General features: G+C 43.9%; 1 protein-coding gene across 7 annotated transcripts in view; it reads left to right on the top strand.

Annotated features, from left to right (window-relative positions):
• The window catches only part of Sv (paired box protein shaven), a 201834-nt gene that overhangs the window by 139223 nt on the left and 48860 nt on the right, over positions 1–13751 (top strand). The gene's annotated exons all lie outside the window — the stretch shown is intronic.

The following is a 13751-nucleotide window of genomic DNA, read 5'->3' as shown; positions in this document are numbered from 1 at the left end:
CAGTTTTTCTTCATCGACAACAGTTATCGAGGAGGATCCAATTTTGTGAACACTAATAACTGTTATTTGTCACCAAAAAGTATAAAAATCGATATTTTTTTAATAATTTTGTTCTTCGAATGTTTTTCTTCATATTTTTTGTATGTACATTATCTTAAGTTTCAATAATAATCAACTTTCCATTAATGATTTTTATCGTAGAAAATTTTAGAATAAAACTGTTATGTTTGGTCCCTGCTTTCCATAACGATGGGCGCGTTTGTTATTGACAGCAGCGTTTGGTTTGCATTAATTCAGCGTGATACTTGGTAAGGGAAGCTGCACGACTGGCGAACATTTTTGTGGAAGCCGAATGACTCTCGCCATTAAGGGTAGACCGCGGTCGATAGCTTTTAAAATGTTTTGGCAAATCGAAGCGGCGACCCTCCTCCCAAACTGGAATATCGCGATGGTACATTAGAAGGGATATATTTGGCCGATGTAGCAATAATTTCCATGCATATATGTACATGTATGTGTACGTAGGTGGTACAGTGACGGCACATAGATCACAAGGGCTCGCCGACACGCGACAGCACGTGCCCCCATCTCTCTCTCTCTCTCTCTCTCTCTCTGCTTCCCTGTGTGTCCCTCTATTCTCTATTTCTCTCTATCAAGTTCCACGTGCCTCTGTACTTAGGGTGAACTTCATGAGCTTTCCACCCACTACAAACGACAAACCACTCGAGTGGATCCCCCTTCGTTTCGTATGTGGCATAACCCTTCTTCCAGCCATTATGCTGACGCTATTCATGCTTAATACAACGGATCTCCGGAGTATCCGCTCCGGCCGTGGATATTCCTTCCTCGGAAAATATCGTCCCGACATTAGGGTATCCGGGAAAACGGAAAATTTGCATGAAAGCTTCGATCAATTGTAGCATTCATACTTGCAAGCTTAGATAGGGCGTACTTCATTTGTTTTTAACCTGTTCGAAAAATCTGAACAAATACAGATTAATAACCACGACGAGACATAACCCTAGTAGCACTAAATATTGTATAGACATTCGTATGATATCAAAAAGAGGTCCAATCTGTTTTTCATATCCAAATATACGTACAATATTTATTTTACATTGAGTAACAAATATTTTCTTTCAAAAATACAGTGAATATGTATTTCATGTTACGAGAAAAATATATTTTTTTCAAATATACCGTAAATATGTATTTCATGTTGCGAGAAAAATATTTTTTTCCAAAGCTAAAATGAATGTTTATTTAATATTGGGAATAGAATGATTTTTCCTAATGTACAGGTAATATTTATTTTGTATTATGTGAGAAAAATATTTCTTTCTCAATATAAAATGACTCAATTTAATATTAGAAAGAGAATATTTTTTTCCTAATTTTCAAGAAATATTCAATATACATCATAAAAAAATATTTGTTCCATAATATGGAAGAAATTCACATTTCATATTACGAATGAAATATTGATTTCAAATATACATAGAATAAATCTCTATTTAATATTAAACGTAAAATATTTACTTTGAGAATTTATTATACTTTATATTATTCGATATAAATTTACATTATAAGAATATTATTTAATTATTTAGGTTTTTTCTTATTTTACAGGGCAGTGGCAAACTACCCTAGTAGCACAAAACATTGTACTGTATAGACATTCATATGATATTAAAAAGAGGAGGTCCAATCTGTTTTTAATATTTAAATACCGGGTGACTCACGAGAAACAGGCCAATAGTTCCGTTAGGCTTTGAAATAGAAGAAAATGTTACAGAGAAAGTAAAATAAATGTTTAAAAAATATGGACCAAGTATTCATAGAATATAACAGAAATATTTATTTTACATTTTCTAAATATTGATTGTATATTTTCTGAATATTTACTTTACATATTTTAAATATTTCTTTCATATTTGATGAATATTTAGTTGACATTTCTTTAACATTTATTTCACATTTCCTGTATCTGTATTATCTTTTCCGTATTAAAAAATGTGGCTTAAGAAATATTATTTTAATATCCGAAAAACCGTTTGAACAATATTTTGTGCTACTAAGGAACTAATATAATAATCTAATGTACTCTGAAAGCTTCAATATAAAATCGGCAATTTTGTGCTTCGGGATTGTTTATTACACCACCCCCCCTTGCCAGCAAAAATTCTAAAATAATTCACTGTCGTATGTGCCACTAGGTAGAATGTTCATGAATTTTTTCGTAATTTTTTATTGAGCAGAACATAAGAAATGATTCATTAAACCGTGCTCACGCTATAACTACCCTTGTGGTAGTCTAGCTACTCTTATGAAGCAGAATACGAAGTTGTGATTCACGTATAGTATACATAGAATTTACGCACATTCTAGTAGTACCGAAACACGGTCGCTCGGAAGTCACAGAACGTAAATAGTAAATGTTCAATAGAACGCCGATCACTGACTGGGACAGTCAAAGGTATTAGTCGATAGTAAACAGCCGTGAGGATCAGTCGTGTAAGAATAGTTTTCGGGCCGTATCGTATGGTGATCATTTTAATTCATAATAGTGACGGGCTGTTATCGAACGGACAGCGACATGTCGGTGATAGTGGAAATGATTGATGTATGGACCAATAATAATTTTAACACTCCATCGAACTGCTGGGACGATTTGAAGGGCGCTGAATCGCAGCTGATAATATACAGTGAGTCCATTTTTCTCCTTAAACAATTGGTATACATATATAGTAAGATCTTGATTAACCGGATCCCGATTATAAACAAACATGCGTTTAACCTTCGCAAGGTAATGTGGGGTCTTCAGAGTTTTGAAAAAAATTTTTATATGAATGAAATTAAAACTGTTTGTTTATACTTTTTATCCTGTGTTATTCTTTATCCCAGATTTATTAAAAACGAGGCTGTTTATCAAATTCATTTGTCGTGTCTAAAAAACCCCACTTTACTGTTTATGTATGTGTTATTAGACCTTACCTTGCGAGGGTTAAATATGATTATTAGACTGCGGATTTTATGTATTTATGAGAAAAATGTTTAGGCGAAACACGAAACAGTAAAAATATCTCCTGTTTCTTGTAATTGACTTGGACAATTTTTATTTTGCATAAAGATCCGCAGTCTAATGATTATATTGTCAAGGGAAATAAATTTTCAAAAACGTGGTAGAAATGAAAAATTTATTTTGGAATATAATGTACATTTTAATTATTTCTCTCGGGTCTCGGGTCTCGATTATCCCGATCAAGCCCGATCAAGCCGGTTAATCGAGGTCCTACTGTATTGAATTTTGAATCTTGGTAATTTTAGAAAAATTTATCGAATCCACAGTAAATATCCACAGTCAATTCTACAAGTACGTTTACCTTGCTGTTGATTTTTTAAAGAATTTGTATACATATATTGAATTTTCAATCTTGGTATAATTGAGTGTTCCGAAAAATTTTTGGAAACCCCCATAAAATATTCACAGTCAATTCTACAAATGAATATATCTTGCTCTTAATTTTTAAAATTAATGGTATAATGAAACTTGAATCTTGTGATAAATAGTTGAGTTTTTAAGAAAATATCTGTAACCCCCTCAGAAACATCAAAAATTTTTGGAAACCACCATAAAATATTCAGTCATTTTTTTAAATATATCTTCCTCTCATGTTCTCAAACAATTGGTAATTGAAACATGAATATTGATAGTTGAATTTTTTGGAAAATATGTACAACTCCTCGGAAGTATACAAGGATTTATCGCGTCGAAATCGAAGGTGTTCTTGATCGCCTGGATCATATCGGCGATTTTCGCGTTCCCGTTTAACGAAACCGCGATCGGTGCCGGATCATTCGATTCAATTAAGCCCCGAAGCCCGACGGTGCTCATTAAGCTCCGCGGCTGACGGAACAGGAGGTAAACCAAACTGTTCACCATCTCGTAAATTCGTCGACGAATTGTAGCCCCGTGCACGCACAATAATCGCGTCTAAACAAGGGGATGACGGACAGCGCGTAATCATATTACGATGGCATGGCCTTTAGCTCTCTTGGGGATCGAGGAGGGCTGCGAGTTTGACATTTAGCATTTCCCTGTACAAAGAGAGAGAGAGTGAGAGGGAGAGTTCGTCTATCATCAGGAGGATCCCATTCTCGTAACATTTGCCAGATATATGGCACGTTTTCCCGGCTACAAGGAGAACCCACCAGCTCAATTTGATTCCCGGGCTCGTATTTTCAGAAGAACTGCCTTGCGGGACATTTCCAACTCGAGATCCAACGATTTCCTGCTGTATAAACTCGTTGCACAATTGAAAAGCTAATTGCAAGATCTGTGTGCCGCTCTTTGTGCTCGAATTCCACTCTGTGTAGAATTTTTCAGTTCTTCTTACAAGGGAAGGACCCCAAATGTCCGACTTCGATTTTGATCATTTTTTGTGAGACGATGGTATATGGATCCCTAGTGATGTCTGCAAAATATTAGGTGTAGTTACTCAATAGCTTTAAAGATTAAATTAATTAAATTAATAATATATAATAAGTTAAATTAATTAAACTTTCATACCTTATTGATATACTATAATTTGCAGCTCAAGTTTTCGAAGTTCAATTGTTTATATCTTTAAAACTATTTAGTAACTACACCTAATATTCTGCAGACATCATTAGGGATCTATACATATACCATATCGTCTCACAAAAGATTATCAAAATCGAAGTCGAACACCTGGGGGTGTCCCCTTGTTAGAGGACTAGATTTTGTATTAGGCAGATTTCGTATTAGGCAAGATATTGTATTAGGTAGCATAATGAACTATTAGACTCGTCGAAGGAAAGTTTCCAGAGAAAATCGACACACGCAGTGATCGTTCCCGAAACCAGCGGATAATTGATCATGTCCGCGTCCTTAAATTTCAGTCGACCGATCAATCTTCCTCCGAGTTCCATTAAAGCATTGACATTCGTCTTTTCCTCTCGATTGCCGAATCTATCTTAATCTTAACGCGCGCCATTCAATTTCCACGGTTCCCCGACGTTTCTGTCAGAAACCGAAAAATTGCGGACTTCTTCCGACACCTCCTCCAGAAACTGTCGACAAGAGATTCCGTCAGTTTTCTAATGTTGTCATCGGTAGACTGCGGGTCTTTATGCATTTATAGGAAAATTGAGTAGATGAAATTCAAAATTGTTAGAAAATTTTCAAAATTGAATATGTCAATGTATAATCTTTCCTCTATAAAATCGTTAAGGGAAGATATAACATTCAGTTCGGTTTCTATTTCCTGCAATCGATGCAGACAATGTTTATTTTGCATAAAGATCTGCAATCTACTCATCAGTACGGTTAAAACAAAAATGGACGAAAAACTTTGCGATTCACCTAACACGTCAGATTATGGTAAACACACATCTCTTCGCCGGTGTGTGCGCATCACAGGGTAGCAATGATTGAAATTCGGGAAAATGAAGTGCTCAAGGGTTCCTAGAGGAACCCTACGATAAACGAGATTAATGCAGCGGTTGGCCCAGGGATTAGGAAGGATAGGAGGTCGTCTAGGCTACTGATTAGGGAGTCAAGAGCATGATGCAGCCGCATTAGCCCAATGATCGATGCACCCGGAGAAGCGAGCTCATCTGCATCTGCCCCCGCCGATTCTACCACCACTACAGCGCGAGAGAGAGAGAGAGAGACGTCTCCCGACCCTCCATCCCAGATAGAAGCCACGGGACACCGCGTCCACGAGAGCCCGGAGCAGCAGAGTAGCAGAGTGCGTCCCCATTCCCCATTCGGCTTGCGAATGTGTCTCGCGTCTAGCGCCCGGTGCAGTCATGTAGAGGACATATTGCCCGTCAACGCGGCCAGAGCCGGTCGTTCGTTCAGCCAAATGATATGCCAAAGTGTAATCTCGCCCCGGATCCTCCAGAGATTAGGTCGCCCGACGGTAATGACGAATGGATCTCGCGATCTTGCTCCTTTGCTCGCGAGTATCACGCGCCAGGTGGACCGGGACCCAGAATCTGAATGAGGAAACCCCAGAAATGATCCTCAATTGTAACCTATTACAAGTAAATCTATTTTGTTCCAACAAAATAGATCCGCGAACTTCTAGACCAGTGATGGCGAACCTATGACACGCGGGTCAGATACTGACCCACGAAGGCTTTGCAAGTGATCCACGCGTTTATTGCTATATCGACATGCAAAAGTTAAAGTTATAAATCAAAAAGGAAACTACAACAACTTTTTTTTATTATTTCAAAAGTGACAACCGAAAAGATTCAACTGTCAACTTTATCTTTTAACAGAATGTTTGATGTTTCCAAATAATTGGCACCCTCCCCCCGCCCCCTCCCCTTCTAATTGAAGCCACTGACTTATGACTCACGGGCTTGTATTTAAAAATAAATAAAAATAATAGACGCTCCTAGGCAGAGTTCCCAGATTAAGACCCTGTCCCCCCACGCTTCCGCTAGGTCACGTGACGCGCTCCGCCTCTATCGCGTGTGCGTCACATTGTCATGTGACCGATACGGTACTGGCGGAGATGGGGTAACTGTTCCTACGGCATACTCAAATTGAATGAGACGGTCTGACCTTTTGAGGAGGAGCAATCTGGTCGACAGTCCTCTGGAAAGATGATCATTCGATAATGGAAGAGGGAGAAGGGGTGTCGGGGCCGGGAGACGTATCGCGGGGTACCTCGCAATTTATTTTTGTATCAAGTGGATGTGTCTAACTAGTTTGTCCCGGGCGAAAGTAAGAGCCTCTCCGTCCAAGATTAACGATACTTTAGTGCTGTTTTAAAGAGGTCCATCCCCCTATTCCCGGACTTTCGCTCGGATACTTGCACCCCCTGCAGAAAATGCTCAGGATCAACCTGCTCCACCTCTCGCTGGCTTCCTTCGGCAGTCTCTCTCCCTCCCTCTCTCTCTCTCTCTTACTTCGAGATCCCACCCTCCTCGGCTCCTCCTGAACTCACCACTTCGTTATTTCCTACCGCCGCACTACCCTCGAATGGCAGGGTGACTCGGAGAGGTCAGAGAGCGTGGGGAGGGGAGGAACCGGGAGAAAGAGAGGGTGGGGGGAAAAAAAAGAGTAGCAATCGTCGGAACTTGAAAGCAGGGCATTTTATGATGACTACAAAAGTGGTCCGGCCACTGTTAGGGTGGCGAGAAAGAGGGTGGCGCGAGGCGAGAGTGAGTTACTACCCCCTACCCCCGCGCGCGTTTTTTTCCGCTCTTAGCTGGATCAAGGTGAGAGAAGGAAAGCACGAGAGAGCGAGAGAGAGGAAGAGGAAGAAGTTGGAGCGCGATTCTCTCCCTAAGACGCTATAGCCGGGGACTTGAATTGATTGCTTTCATTACGCAAAAAAGTCACTTCCTCTCTGTCTCCTTTCTATCTCGCTCTCTCTCTCTCTCTCTCTCTCTCCTCTCCTGTTCCAGCATCCTTCACCTTGGCCTCCGTATTTTTAACTCGTGCCGTGCGACATCGGCGCATAAGTAAGTGTGCTATTTACATCAAATCCCGTAAGTTATCGCCCCGCTTCTACCCCCTTCGTCGCTACGTCCTCTACCATCCGTCCGGTAATACGGTTAGAGGGTAATCTTTTGCGGAACAGTTCCCGAATTCCGTACTCGTCGGGCTCGCGGTTTTTGCGACGAACGGAGCAGCCAACGGAGGGATAAATTCGTCCGGCGCGCGGCCGCTCTTTTTTCTCCGCTGTCTCGCCACGAGTGTTTTGCCGCGAACGAGATTTTCATCAGAGACCCATTATCCCCGACCGCGACCGGGCAAACAGAAAAATAATTCTTCCCACCACCGTGGAAAATCTACCGCTCTGCTTTCGAATCACCGCTAATTGATACTCCGCCCGATTCCCGGCAATCGCGTTCCACCCGATTTTCCGCACCGCTGTGCGCAGCACATTCGTTGCGAAATTTTTAAACATTGCTGCCTGGCCCGTGCGACACGATCTTCCGAACGAAAATGACTCTGCGGAGCTCTTACGATTCGGAACATGATCTTTGTTACCTTTCGTTACCTTTTTTTATTCATTCATTTTTTTCATTTCTTTCATTCATTTTTCTATTACCTTACCATTCACAATCTTCATTAATAAATTGAATTTCAAGAACAATTCTGAACAATTTTTACATTGCCTGCTTTTCGGCGATAAATTAAGCTTCCAGCAATAAATTGCATTTCGAGAACAATTCAGAACAATTTTTACATTACCTGCTTTTCGGCGATAAATTAAGCTTCCAGCAATAAATTGCATTTCAAGAACAATTCTGAACAATTTTTACATTGCCTGCTTTTCGGCGATAAATTCAGCTTCCAGCAATAAATTGAATTTCAAGAACAATTCGCAGAACAATTTTTACATTACCTGCTTTTCGGCGATAAATTAAGCTTCCAGCAATAAATAGAATTTCAAGAACAATTCAGAACAATTTTTAATTACCTGCTTTTCGGCGATAAATTAAGCTTCCAGCAATAAATCGAATTTCAAGGTAGAAGCTCAACATCGTTTTTTTATCGCATCATACTCTATCCGTCACAAGAATAAAAAGTGCATAAAGGGGCCTATTCACGATCAAGCATATTGCGCAACAATTATAGTGCCCCTGAAGCCGCTATCAGTCAAAACTCGATCGTTCTCTCTCAAAAAAATGATGGTACATGTTTTTCATTATCCAACTGATTTTATTTATCATCATTCTTAGAGGGAACGATCGAGTTTTGATCGGTGTAGTCCCTTATGCAGTTTTCATCCCTGTGACGAATAGAGTACGATGCGACGAAAAAACATTGTTGACCTATCGACCTTGGGATTCAATTTCGCGTCAGCTTTCACAATTTCAATCTGTGAAATCACACATGTCCATCATTTCTTTACACGGTTGTGCAACGTGCAAGTGACCGAGCAGTGTCAGCTTGAGAGACGAAGTTTCCCAGAGAGAATCAGTCGAAAAGGATGCCGCGGTGCAACAAAGTCTCCTCCGCGAAGGCTGTAGCGTAGCGGCGTAACAGGATGCGGTGTCGGATGGAAATCGATCTCGCTCCGTCAATTGAAAACGCAGAATCGGCCGGCTAGGAAATTACGACGACCCTTCTACTCACGGGTTGCGAGTGTCAGGTACACGTATACACCGGTTGCGCAACGACGCGGCCCGTTTGACGACAAGACGCCCGCGTCGTTTCCCGATCTCATGTATCTAATGTCACCGGGCCCCGCGGGGGAAGGGGTGGGATGGTAGTACGAAGCGCGGAGGAGGAAAAGGAGGAACGAAACGAAGAAAGGAGTCATGAAAGAACGCACTCGAATGTAAACCGGACCCTTGTGAGATTCGCGGCCCGGCGACGGTCCCACCGACGCCGATCGCTGACCGCACCTTCCGGGCGATCCGGCCGATCCCAAGTCACTCTTCGAGCCTTCCCAGTGCGACATTTAGATAGGTGGGGGCCCCACTGTGGTCTCACCGGGAGCCCCTACAGGGGGGCGACCGCTTTTTTCCACGGATCTCAATACACCTTCCTTCTGCCCCGAATTGTATCTATTTCATGCACCATTTGAACGCTCACTTTTTTCCAACCGCTTCGCGGTCCAAGCGTCTTCGTCGATTCTTCATGCGCTCACGAGAAGACATTTTAGTTGATTTAAAAATATAAAATAATATTGTTTCTAATCTAACAAAGTCGTTAAGGGATGAAATCAATCTCCATGTCACTCCCGATCCACTTCAATCCTCCCCAGAAACGTTGCAAAAATTTTTCCCTGGGTTAAAACCACCACAGAATTGAAGATCGAAGCTTCCCCTTCACAGCGAGTCCTCAAAAATTGCTCTACGATTTTTTCCCACTCTTGTATGGACCAAAAGTGAAACACAAATCCAAATCATGGTGTGCCTCCCTGTAACCTGTAACGTTGCACACCTCTCATTCAAAGCTCGATAAAACGAGTTTAAAAAATCGTACAGCAATTTTCAAGATCTTGTTGCAAAGCGGAAGCTTTAATCTTGAATTCAGTGGTGGTTTCAGTCCCGGAGAAAAATTTGTCAGAGTTCCCACAGATGTTTGAACGTGAAGCATTTTTTATCAGAAACGCGCCTCGGTGTCGCAGTTGCTGTATCGTGTGAAAATTTCGTAGTCGAAAACGAGCGGCGGGGTGCGATAGTAGAAAGTTTGAGCTTGAAAACGAGCCCGGGTTCGTTGCTGTACGACGTTCCTTTCCGGAATCGTGGCGGTTCGAGTATCGACGATTCCGCGAAAATCGTTGCCAACTTTCGGAGGCAGTGTACGCGAGGCAGAGACGAATTAGAACGAGGGGATCGCGGCGTTTTGCGAAAACTGTCTCGGAATCGCCGTGGATTCGCGGTTCCGCGACGAATCGCGCGTCGCCGTGCACAGATACCACGGTCCCCGCAATCGAGTCGCGAATCCTTTTGACACAGTGCCGGTTTTACGAGCGAAACTTGCCGACGCGGGTATTTTTTGAGCCGCGACCCGAAACTTTTCCATAAATCGTCGTGCGAGAGCTTCCGAGACTTTATTGCCGGGCATCGCCATATAATCCCGGACGGGTATACACCTAACCGTCGGCGATCGGGATGCCGTGGAGAACGAGTAATCCCGGCTGGTCGAGAGGGGCAATTAGGATGCATCGCGGGCATTGCCTAACTTTCCGTAGTCCCCGCGTACTTACATAAAAGTGATAAGTTTCTTCCGGCGAATGAGCATCGATGGATCATCGGTGTTATGCTCTCCTCGAGATAAGTTTCCCAAGAAAAGTATATACACGTACACCCGTAGTTCGTAAACCAGTATAGTCGTGTCCCCACCTCGTCGACTCCCCACCTCGTGACACGCATAACTTGCCCGGATTCCTAGCCCTTTCCTCCCTCGTCCACCTTGCCGTCCCTCCACCGTGTTCGCGCGGACAGTGGACACTGCCCGGGGTAATCAGTCTCGTAATTAGCCGCGACCCGGCCTGATAGGCCGCCTCTGCTCGAAAAATTAGTGACAGTACACATTCGGTACTTCTCAGTCTCCTCGGAAGCCGTGGACCTCGTCAGTAAATGAGGATAACGCCACGCGAGTAATAACGACTATTAATTTGTTCGAACAATCATTTCGGAAGGAGATAATGGATATCCGATAGTGATAGCACCTGCCCAGAGTCGTCCTCTATCCAAGCTACCCGGTTTGGTCCACCAAGAAACTCCTCAGAAGCCGAGGACCTTCTTGATGATCAAGGACAATTGCTAAGGAGACGTTCACACGAGGCCTAACAACTTCAAAATCATACCAAAAATTTTGAGAGGATAGGTGACGTGAGTTGAAAGTGATAAGACCCTGTCTGGTCCCTGGGAATTTTGGAAGGATAAGCGACGTCCGAGGGACCCTGTCCGGCCACCCTGTCAAGCTCCTCAGAAGTCGAGGACCTTGTTGGTGATCGAGGACAGGACAACTGTTAAGGAGATGTTCACATGATGTCGACCTAGGTCAAAATGATTCTGGGAATTTTGAGAGGATAGCTGACGCGTGTTGAAAGTGATCAGACCCTGTCTGGTCCCTGGCAAGCTCCTCTGGAGGCGAGGACCTTATTGATGATCGAGGACAATTGCTAAGGAGACGTTCACACAACTTCGACCTACTTCAAAATCATTCTGTGAATTTTGGGAGGATAGGTGACGTGAGTTGCATTCGACAAGACCCTGGCAGGTCCCTGGCAAGTTCCTCAGGAGGCGAGGACCTTGTTGGTGATCGAGGACAGGACAACTGTTAAGGAGATGTTAACATGATGTCGACCTAGTTCAAAATGCTTCTGGGTATTTTGGGAGAATAGGTAACGTGAGTTGAAAGTGATAAGATCCTGTCCAATTCCTGACAAAGTCCTCAGGAGTCGAGGACCTTGTTGATGATCGAGGACAGGACAACTATTAAGGAGATGTTCACATGAGGTCGACCTAGTTCAAAATGATTTTGGGAATTTTGAGAGGATAGCTGACGCGTGTTGAGAGTGATCGGACCCTGTCTGGTCTCTGGCAAGCTCCTCTGGAGGCGAGGACCTTGTTGATGATCGAGGACAATTGCTAAGAAGACGTTCACACAAGTTCGACCTAGTTCAAAATGATTCTGGGTATTTTGGGAGAATAGGTAACGTGAGTTGAAAGTGATAAGTCCCTGTCCAATTCCTGACAGAGTCCTCAGGAGTCGAGGACCTTGTTGATGATCGAGGACAATTGCTGAGGAGACGTTCAAACAAGTTCGACCTAGTTCAATATCATTCTGTGAATTTTGGGAGGATAGGTGACGTGAGTTGCAATCGACAAGACCCTGGCAGGTCCCTGGCAAGCTCCTCAGGAGACGAGGACCTTGTTGATGATCGAGGACAGGACAACAATTAAGGAGATGTTCACATGAGGTCGACCTAGTTCAAAATGATCCTGGGTATTTTGGGAGAATAGGTAACGTGAGTTGAAAGTGATAATACCCTGTCCAATTCGTGACAAAGTCCTGAGGAGTCGAGGACCTTGTTGATGACCGAGGACAATTGCTAAGAAGACGTTCACACGAGGTCGATCATGTTCCTCGGAAGTGGATCTCGTCGATGATCGAGGAGGATCGCGAGGAGGACCGCGAGGGAGCCGGAGTCGACGTTGTCGAGTGACGGTAGAGGTAGCGGGACAGCGAGTCTTAAATAAATAAAATCGATAAGGCGAGACATCGTATCCAAGGAGCAAGGTAGAGAGGCTCCGTTTGCTAGGGACAGGGACAGGCTCATGAATAAGCAGTGCTCACGGGGGTGTGCGCCGCGTGATTTCGCGTGGGACTGTTGGCGGTAGACCAGCCGGCGAACGTTTATTTCGCAACCTTTGCCTCTTCCATCCCCGGATTCCGCCTCTTTCTCTCGCGGCGTGCCGGCGTCTCGGTCCCTCCAAAACCCCCGATGCCAATAACGACGTTATCCCGCGCGACGCTGTCGCCGTTTCCGTAGAAACCCCGCGTCGCAGTAGCCGCCCCACTACGCTGCCACGTGAACAGGAGGGCGGCCAATCGCCGGAGTGGATCCAGCCCGGCTGGACGGTGACCGAGGGATGAAAAGGGCGGAGCCGAGCGGATAGTAGCGTGGGGATGAAAGCTCGCCGAAACGAGGCGGGGGTTCGAAAAGCTTCGCGAAGTCACGTGTGCCCGCCGTCAGAAGCCTCGTTCGTGCTTTCACGTCGTTGTTACCCGCACCGGCCGTGCCGCTTTTTGGGATCCAGCCACCGTGTCACCGCCGCTGATAACGATAACGAGAGTTGGACGTGACCGACTACTACCTTTTTACCCTGCCGACGGGCACACCGATTGTCCCTACCCTGAACTCTGGCCCGATCCTCTGCGAACTCTGGCCGAGATCGGTGCTGTCACGCTTCGGATTCGACGGTCCCGCGGATTTAAGAGAGTTCTCGTTCGCCAGTGACACGATCGCGACCCTTGGATACGGTGAAGTGTGTACTACCCCAGTGCGTCACCTGTTCTCTGGTTTGAAGCTTGAAGTGGTGAACAGTGACAATTCTTCGTCAAGCTACTCGTAGACTCGTTAGGACATTGTTGTGAATTCTGGGGACAGTGGACAGTGACTATTGATAGTTCCTCGCGGGTTGAAACTAATGAGACTATAGCTGCTGGTGCTTTCGTTAGGACCACAGTGACGATTAGAGTACTCGGTGCCCCCTATGGACTCTTCGAATTTAGA

This window comes from Lasioglossum baleicum, chromosome 10, assembly GCF_051020765.1.
Source record: "Lasioglossum baleicum chromosome 10, iyLasBale1, whole genome shotgun sequence".
NCBI lineage: Eukaryota > Metazoa > Arthropoda > Insecta > Hymenoptera > Halictidae > Lasioglossum > Lasioglossum baleicum.
Note: the sequence above shows the minus strand (reverse complement) of the source record. Positions and strands in the feature narration are given on the sequence as shown.